Raw genomic sequence first — 8,992 nt, forward strand, 5'->3', positions numbered from 1 at the left:
TGCACAAATTGGTAACCACGTGTTGCGGAGGAGAAGGCGAAGCCTTTCTGCCAGTGTCCAGGCCAGAAGAGAGGTTAGAGGGCAATGACTGAGATCTTTAACAAGAACTGGCCAGTACACTCTTGTTCACCGTTTCTGGAAAGGAATGCAACATGACCAGATTTGCTCTCTGTATGATGGATGTGACTATCTCCCTCCCTCAAGTGATCCCCCAGCAATAGAAAAACCAATTCCTGGCCCTCTTGTGTCGCTTCTCATAGCATATGGTATGACAACCTCCGTTGGGTCCTCACTAGCATAATCCAGTGAGGAGACTAGAGAACACTGCTGAATCTAATGCTAGGTCCGCTGATGTTTCGGAGAGACCAAAAGCATATGCATAGTTCAATGGGCATCGTCTGCTGTGAGACCACGCAGAACTGGAGCTAAACTACCTAAGCTGGTATCTAGATTGCCACCGACTCTATCTTTAACAGAAATGTGCATCCTCAAAGTTAACATGGTCCTGTACACAGTACAACCTGTGAAGCTACAGTCCTACCCCCGCACCGTAATCCCCATTCTGAGTTGAAGCATCCTTCATTAGCTGATTAATTTAACTGGGCAGTACCAAACAATCGGGAGAGAGGGTGAATGCCAAAGCCTCAGGGCATTTCAACTTTAAACATCAAATCTATCTATATTTCACATAAGTGCAGGTGGCCATTGAGAGCAAATTTTAGAGATCTCTAAGCCACCATTAATTGCAAGTTCTTTCTCCCTTCCCGACTCCACTCATCCAAAAACTAACACTTCACAACCAAAGCATTGTCTACGTTCAGCTTCCCAGCAATAGAGCATGTCAAAAGGTGTAGCCACAGAATCTGCATGACAGTTACACATCCATTCTTCCCTCTGCTTCGATACCACAGCTTTCCCAAACAACAAGAACAAAGAAAATATGATTAAGAACTGCAGTTTTTGTCTATGCACTTATTATGAACTGCCAACCCATGGTATTTGACACGCTTTACCACTATCATGGATAACATCTCCACTCAACATACAGCTTCATATTGTGTATATATCAGAACAAGCTACGCATCTCCAGTGCCACTGTACAGCTCTACAGCAGTTTACAAAGGATTTGGGGGAAACATCTGGAAGCCAGTTAACAAGGTCCCATGAAATCCAACATCCAGCCATGTGTCAAGTTAACAGCAGAAATCATTCTCCATTTCCTTGTAACTTTTTTTTTTTTTTTTTACACCGCTGAAGAGGCTTGCTTGTACTGTGATCCTGTTCGATATAAAGTTAAGCAAGGCTGAACTGCCTCGTAATTGGATGGGAGATCACACAAGGAACACATGTATGCTGCCTGGAGTTCATTTGGGAATAAGGTTGGTGGAGCTCTTCCTTCTGAACCTGGCACTACAGGAGGCTGTGCTGCTAGATATGTGTATTTTAGGTAAGATACAAAAATGACAATTACGTGTGATCACTGAAGAGTTCATGATACTTTTCAGAACTGTCAGGGCTGCTCTCCAGACCAAATTCCAAATCAGGTAATTATATTCTGCCTCTCTAAATTTACCCCCTGCAATTGCAATTGGAACTGAGATTCTCCTTTACTTTTTCCCCCTAGACTATTGCGTAGTGTCACTTCATTCTAGTCAACAGCTGCCACCTTCCTCACCAGAAGCGGCTGCATTTCAGGTGACCCCTGCACACAGTTTACTTCCAGAACAACAGATTCTAAAAACCCAAGATCATTAACCAACATTCAAGTCTAATCAGTGCAATGGGATTCAACAATATGGGAGATCTGAAATCGACTTGATCCCAACAGGTTTTTTATATGAGATGCTGCTGCTGCACCACCACCTCCATCACTGTACCACTGTTCAGAGTCAAATGTGATGGTTTGCAGTAGCAACAGGCCAAATATGACAGAACAGGAGACCAGAGCATGTACACACACTAAAGTGCTGGGTGCTACAAGAAAATAAACTATACAACAGATCAGGTGCAACCTTAAGGCTCTTATTCCTTATCTTGGAATCCTGGCCTACAGATTTTTATTTTATTTTATTTTTGGGGGGGGGCGGGGGGGAAGAGATGCATAGAAACTGCCATAGTTGATTAGAGCTAAGGTCCACCTACTGCAGTATCCTGTCTCCAACACCGACCAGCCCCCAGATGGTTCAGAAGAAGGTGTGAATACCCCATATTAGGCAGATGTGGAATAATCTATCACCAGAGCCTATCTCATGATGCTATTTATTACTTAGAGATTGGATTACTAATTCCTGAATCATGAGGATTAATAGCACATCCAAAATGTTAGCTCTCAACTTTCTATGACAATGAGCTCCAGAGTTTAACTGTGCATTAAGCATAAGAACAGCCATACTGGGTCAGACTAAAGGTCCATCTAGCCCAATATCCTGTCTTCCGACAGTGGCCAATGGCGGGCATCCCAGAGGAAATGAACACAAGAGATAATCAACAGGTGATCCATCCTGTCGCCCATTCCCAGCATCTGGAAAACGGTGGCTAGGGACACCATCCCTGCCCATCCTGGCTAAGAGCCATTGATGAACCTATCCTCCATTAACTTATCTAGTTCTTTTTTCCATTGTGTCAAAAAGTATCTCCTTTTATCAGTTGAAATTTGCCACCTGTCATGATTTCTTTGAACCTCCCCTTATTTTTTATAATACAGGGAGAACAGAAACTGTTGACCTACCTTCTCTGCACCATTTATCTGATATACTTTTATCCTGTCCCTGCTTATTCATCTCCTTTCTATGATAAATAAAGCTCATTCCACCTAGAACAATTAAACTCAGGAGAGTGGGTGGAAGCAGCATGTGAAGACAGCTTCATAAGCCATAACTAGGGATGGCAACATACACAGGCTCAGAATGGATCCATTGCAAAGCAACCAGATGGGAGAGGCACAGAACCCTTGGGAAATATTAAATACATGTAGTGGCTCACCTACCAGGAAGCCACTTAAACAAAAATCAAATTAATTTGGCAAGAATTAAATAAAAATAATGTGCCAGCACTACTCACTTTTTCACCTGCTGAGATTCAGCCATGGGTAGTTTGGACTTCGTAAAATCTCTTCCTCACTCAGTTTGATGGATCCATCTCAAGTTAATCCCACCTCACTGTCTAGATGATAGAGCTCATCATCTTGCCCCCACACTTCACACAGGACACAGTGTCACTACACCTTTTCTAAACAGTGGTAGCGAGAGGAGGGATGGGAGAACTCAGTAAAGTCTCTAACCTAACCTCTTCACACCTGCTCCAGTTCCAGAATTTTTTGCAGTGTTTTCCCAACCATGAAGTTTCTTAACAACATTGTGTCTACAAGCCCCTTACAAGCATACCTGGATTCCCTTCTGAGAATCTCACAAAACATTTCCCATATATCTCCCAGGTTCTGGATTTGTCTTCTCATTTTCTATTAGAGAAGCTTGCACAAAAATAGAATCTCAGTCCCTCTGAGCTTGTCAGCTCCATCTCTTTAGTCCCACATGATCGCATTATCTTTTCTTCAGTGATGTCACAAAAGACTCTGCATAATTAAATCCTATTTTCCCTGACACTGCTTGGAAGAGCCAATACAAGCTTGGAGGTCTGTTAAATTTCAGACTGATCTAAAAATTGATACAATGCAGGTCTTCAAACTGTCCCTGTAATTGAACAGAGGCCACTTTCTCCCTACGGTGGAACATAGGACATGTGAATGTGCAAGGCCAGCAGTGGTCAGGGATTTCAGATTCTCCCTTCCCTCTGGTTGCTGCTATTTAGGAAATAGCAGCTTTAGACACTGTTTTCTTACTGACTGTAGCGGTGTGGAGAGGAATTCTGCCATGAAGGGAATTAGGCAAGATTAACACAAACTGGTGCAGCCTAAGGGAGAACAGAATGCATCATATCAACTCTCAGCTGGCATTTGGCACAGGCAAGGCAAATACAGACTCCCACATTGACTAGTTTACACAGAGAATCCCATCTGTTTTCAAAGAGAGGCTGCAGCAGGAATTGCAGGATTGCATCTAACTAGTCAGAGCTGACAGGTCCTCAGCGTCAACCTCATGAGCACTTATAAAGCAAGCTGCTGATTACCTGTTATTTATTATCCTTCCACCTCTCCACCCACACCCAACCCTCTTTTCTCTGATGAAAGAACCCCACCTTGTCTCCAAACAACCTACATCTACTTAAAAAAACAGAAGCCCAGATCACAATTTCAGAATGAGTTATAAAACTCAATTTCCAAACAGGTAAACCACAAAAATAGCACTAACCAGTGAAGCATAAGCCACTGATACCATAATGAGTAACGAAGACATAGCCATGATCAAGCCTCCAGAGCAGGAAAAAGTACAGGACAACAAAACACAATTAAGCATTCAGAGCAAGACTAAGAACCAGGTCTACCCATACAGTATTTAGAGACCAGAGGATTCAGGGCGCCAAGTCACAGAGTCTGCCCAGATGCACATCTGTGTACTACTACCAGAATTGCTATAACCCCTTTGACAGGAGTCTGTTTTCTGAACATATTATCTGTCAGCCAATTTATAATAGTGACATACAGGCCAATTCTTAAAAAGCCCCTCTAGAGCCAGGAGCAGTGTCAAACTCTAAGCATGTCTGTTGAAAAACTGCTCCCAGTTCTCCTCCTCATAGAAGACGATGGTTTCAGTGAGCCAGTTTGAGAAGTAAATTCAGTGACCAGCTCAAACGCAAACAAAGCTATCAGTAGCACAAGCTGATGAGACAATTTTCTGCTCTAAACACCAGAGCTGGCCATACATGGACATACTATAATGAGTTTCAAAGATTAAACTAAATATATTGCCAGATTTACAGATACACTTCACTTCCTCCAGAATGCAGTCATCGGGTCCTGCCTACTGCCCACTTCCTTCAGTCAAAAAAATAAGACCACTGCAGTAGCTAGATAGACAAAGAAAAGTCAGAAGAGCAAACAATGAGAAAAAGTGAGCGCAGACTAGTACTGGATGAGCAGACATTGGAAGTCAATTTACAGTAAGAGCCTCCAGACTCCCATCATACCCAATTTAACTCAATCCACCTCCTGCTGGGATGCCCCAGATATAAATATTCTGTCAGCATCCAGCAGGATATTGGCATGTCAGAATGGAAACCAATCCCAAGCACTGTCAGGATTCACTGTACAGCAGCCCTCTTCAAAGTTCATGGTCTCTTGCCAACCTTCTACCACAAACATGGCCTGGGACTCCTTATCTCCAGGCAGAACTTTCCAGAACGTCCCCAGGCAATCAGATGAAAGGCTTTCCCTACAGGAGTATTTGGTCTTGACCAAGCCCTAGAGACATAATGCCAGTGGGAAGACCCTTACGTGCATCTGCACAAAGAGAAATCACTGAGTTAACCAGAGTAAAGTCATGCAATTGTGTAAACTGACACACAGAAAATGGCCCCCAGTACCTTTCCAGCAAACCTAACATGTTCCTTCTCCTAGCTGATCTAGTCCACTCATATGGACAAGTGGGGGCAGAAGTCAGCAAGGGCAATGCCCTTCTTCCACCATTCCAGTAGAAGAACCGCCATGCAATGGACTATTTTGATTTCTCTCTCCATCCATCTGGACCTCTCCAGACCTTGTCCCCAACCCTCCGCTTCTGTCTAATCCTGCAATAGTTACCACACACTCTCCATTGCCTCCACTCCTTCCCTACAACGCCAACACTAGTGCCCACTCCTCCCCGCCAGGCCCTGCTCAACCACAGGATAATCCTCTTCCCCACCTGGCCCCTGATGGCCAGGGTCCATCTGCATCCGCTGCCCAACTGTGAGGAGCCTTGTTTCCCAGCACTCAGCCACCCACACCCCAGCCAGCCCCACACTCCTGCCCTCGCCAACCCCCCGGCAGCCACCCCCACCCCTAAAACCCCCTCCACCACGGTCAGCCCCCGGCACTCACCCAGACCGGCTCACCAAGCCCCACCTCGGCCGGGGCTGCCTCCCAAACCCGGCTACGCCAACGGACTGAACCAAACCGCCAGCTCCCGCCTTGTCACCCACCTTGCCCCCCCATTCTGCCCCCCCGGGCCCTTCACATTCCCCCGTCCTGGCGCCGTATTCACGCCTCCTGCAGCGCTCTCCCCAGCCCGGCGCTCCCCTCCCTGGCCCGGCGCTCCCCCCTCCACACTCCCCCCGGCCCGGCGCTCCCCTCCCTGGCCTGACAGCCCCACCGCCCCTAAAACCCGGCCCGGCGCTCTCCCCCTCACGCTCCCGGCCGCCGGCCCAGCCCGCGCTCACGTCCCTCCACGCTCTCCCCCCGTCCACACTCCCCCCCCCCGGCCGCGTGCTTCCCTACCACGCTCACCCAAACCCCCAGCCCGGGCGCTTCCCCCCTCCACGGCCAGCGCTCCCCTCCCTGGCGACAGCCCACCCCCTAAAACCCGGTCCGGACCTCCCTCCCCCGGCGGACGCTCCACCCTCCCGTCCCCCCACCCCCCGGCCCGGCGCTCCCCCCCCCGCCCGGCGCTCCCCCTCCAAACGCTCCCCCCCCGGCCCAGCGTCACTCCTCCCGCTCCCTCCTCCCCGGCCCGGCAAATCCCCCCCTCACGCCCCCCCCGGCCCGGCGCTCTCCTCTCCACGCCCCCCCCCCGGCCCCGGCCGCTCACCGCGCTTGTCCACTCGTAGCCCGACCAGCACGACAGTAATCGCCACCGGGCCAATGGCGAGGCCTGGCCGGAGCCGGGAGCAGCGAGCGGTCGCGCTGGTTGCTTATTCCGGGCGGCCTTCTAACCCTCGTGCAAGCGCCGGCCTCCCTACTGTCAGACTCCCAACCGGCGGCGCCGAGCCCCAGCCACCGCCATCTCCCTCAGCAGACCCCCAGCCCGGGCAAGAGCCGGGCGCATGCGCGGAAAGGCCCAGGGGCGGGGTTTCCGGCGGACAATATGGCCCATTGGCCGCCACGCGGGGGGGGCGGGCCTGGAGGCCGCGGGCTGCAGAATGGGGGGATATTGCCCCCCCCCACAAGATCCCCCTGGCCCGGCTGTGCTGCGCGCGCGGGGGTGTACCTCCCCATACACAATCCCCCAGCAGCTGTGCCGTGGGTTGGGGCTACCACAAATCCCCCTGGCCGGGCTGTGCTTGCGGGCGGCGGGCGGTGTTACCCCCCCATACACACCCCCCAGCAGGCTTGTGCCGTTGGGTGGGGCCTTACCCCACAGATCCCCCTGGCCGGGCTGTGGCTGGCGGGGCGGGGGTGTGTACCCCCCATACACACCCCCCAGCCAGGCTGTGCCGTGGGGTGGGGGCCTTACCCCACAGATCCCCCCAGCCAAGCTGTGCCACAGGGAGGGGTTATTACCCCACAGATCCCCCCAGCCAAGCTGTGCCACAGGGAGGGGTTATTACCCATATACCTTCCCCCAGCCAGACTGTGCCCCTGGGAGGGGGTATCGCTCCATAACCCTGCCCGGGTAGAGCCCCACCCCTACAGCCAAGCAGAGAAGGGGCGTGTTATCACCATAGATCCCCCAGAGCTAGACAAGCAGTGCCACAGGGAGGAGGATATTATCCCATACATCCGCCCTCTCACCTCTAGCCAGGCTGTGCACTGGGGAGTTTTTATCCCATTCCCATTTTCCCCACTCCCCAGCTAGGACCACAGTAGAAATTCTTCAACTTCCTAAGAGACCATGTGCAAAGCCACATCCCCATGGACTGATTCTCCCAGCCCCAGAGATCTCCAGGGATCGGGGAGGGCAAGAGGGATGAATATCTTCAAGAGAGCCCAACGGATGAGAGCTAATGCTCCATTCCAAAGCCCATGGTTTCAGTGGAGCAGCAGGTTCAGGGTTCTTTTGCACTAGAGTCTCTCTTCCCCGGATGAAGCATCTCTACTAGAGAAAGTTCTGCTCTCAAGCCAGGAACAAACTATGGAGAACAACAATGATATTGCATTGCCCGTGTGTGTGTAATATCTCGGAACTCTTTCCAGGTTGTATACATGAATCTGTTCACCACTGAAATGCAGCTGGCTCTGTGGTGGGACGTGGCAGCTGTTTTAATGGGACACAGCAATGCAGTATAGGGTCCAAGGCAGGGAGGGAATCGTCTACCCAGTAGAAACTGCCAGGAAACAAGTAAGGTCTGTGCTGCTTCAGTTTTAGTTCTAGGCCTTTCCTCACCTTTTCTGCTCTCATGGAGGTGACTAGACCTGCACTCTGCAGGGTGGGTGAGGCGGTGAAAGACAGGTGAGGGTCAGGAGTACCCAGCAAAGAAGCAGAGGCCTCACATCAAGTGGAGGTTGATATGAAGGAACAGCAGCCCCAGCGATGCTCGCTGTGGCTGGGATTCAGCTGAGACATCCCAAAGCCTTTAGCTCCCTTCACTGGGCACATCTTGCAGTTCTGAAATGCGCTGGTGTTTTACTCTGCACTTCGATTGACCTTTCTGCCTGGGATCCCAGAGATGCCGAGAAAAAGACCAGGCATTTCTGTCCTGAAAACAGTGCCAGCCGATGCTCCTGGGGGCTAGCAAAGTGTCATTCTCCTCACTGCAGAGAGAAGAGAAGGGACTTGCCAAGATCGTACACAGAAACCCTCCAGGTTCCTACTCCTGTCCTTAGCCCCATGAAACTTAAACCCCTGCCCCTCATCAAACAAGATAAACTTTTGCCCTCTGTCTCCTGTGGGTACTAGAGGCCTAGGTGGCGACAGGGTTGCTAACTTTCTAATTCCAGAAAATGGAATGCCCTTGCCCTGCCCACTGCCGTGCTCCTTCCCTGAGGCCCTGCCACACCCCTTCCAGAGGCCCTGTCCCCTGTTACTCCATTGCCCCTCCCTCTGTCACATGCTGTCCCCCACACTCTCTCTCGTGCTCACTTTCACTGCAAGCATAGGTGCCGACTTCCCCTCTTTCCCCTGGGTGCTTGACCCGACCTGTGCCCCTGGCCCCGCCCCCCACTGCACCCTTCCATCAGGCC

The 8,992-nt window shown here is 50.7% G+C and overlaps 1 protein-coding gene across 3 annotated transcripts in view; it reads right to left on the reverse strand.

Moving 5' to 3' along the window:
* Positions 1-6,905, reverse strand: part of SBF1 (SET binding factor 1) — a 150,034-nt gene extending 143,129 nt beyond the window's left edge. The window contains exon 1 of one of the 3 annotated variants that reach the window (XR_012655569.1): positions 6,681-6,905. The gene's annotated coding sequence lies outside the window, so the exon portion shown is untranslated. The remainder of the gene's footprint in view (positions 1-6,680) is intronic. The other 2 variants (XM_075064079.1, XM_075064086.1) reach the window with 2 other exon arrangements.
* Between the last annotated feature and the right edge of the window lie 2,087 nt (positions 6,906-8,992).

Source organism: Chelonoidis abingdonii, chromosome 1 (assembly GCF_003597395.2).
Source record: "Chelonoidis abingdonii isolate Lonesome George chromosome 1, CheloAbing_2.0, whole genome shotgun sequence".
NCBI classification, from domain to species: Eukaryota; Metazoa; Chordata; order Testudines; family Testudinidae; genus Chelonoidis; species Chelonoidis abingdonii.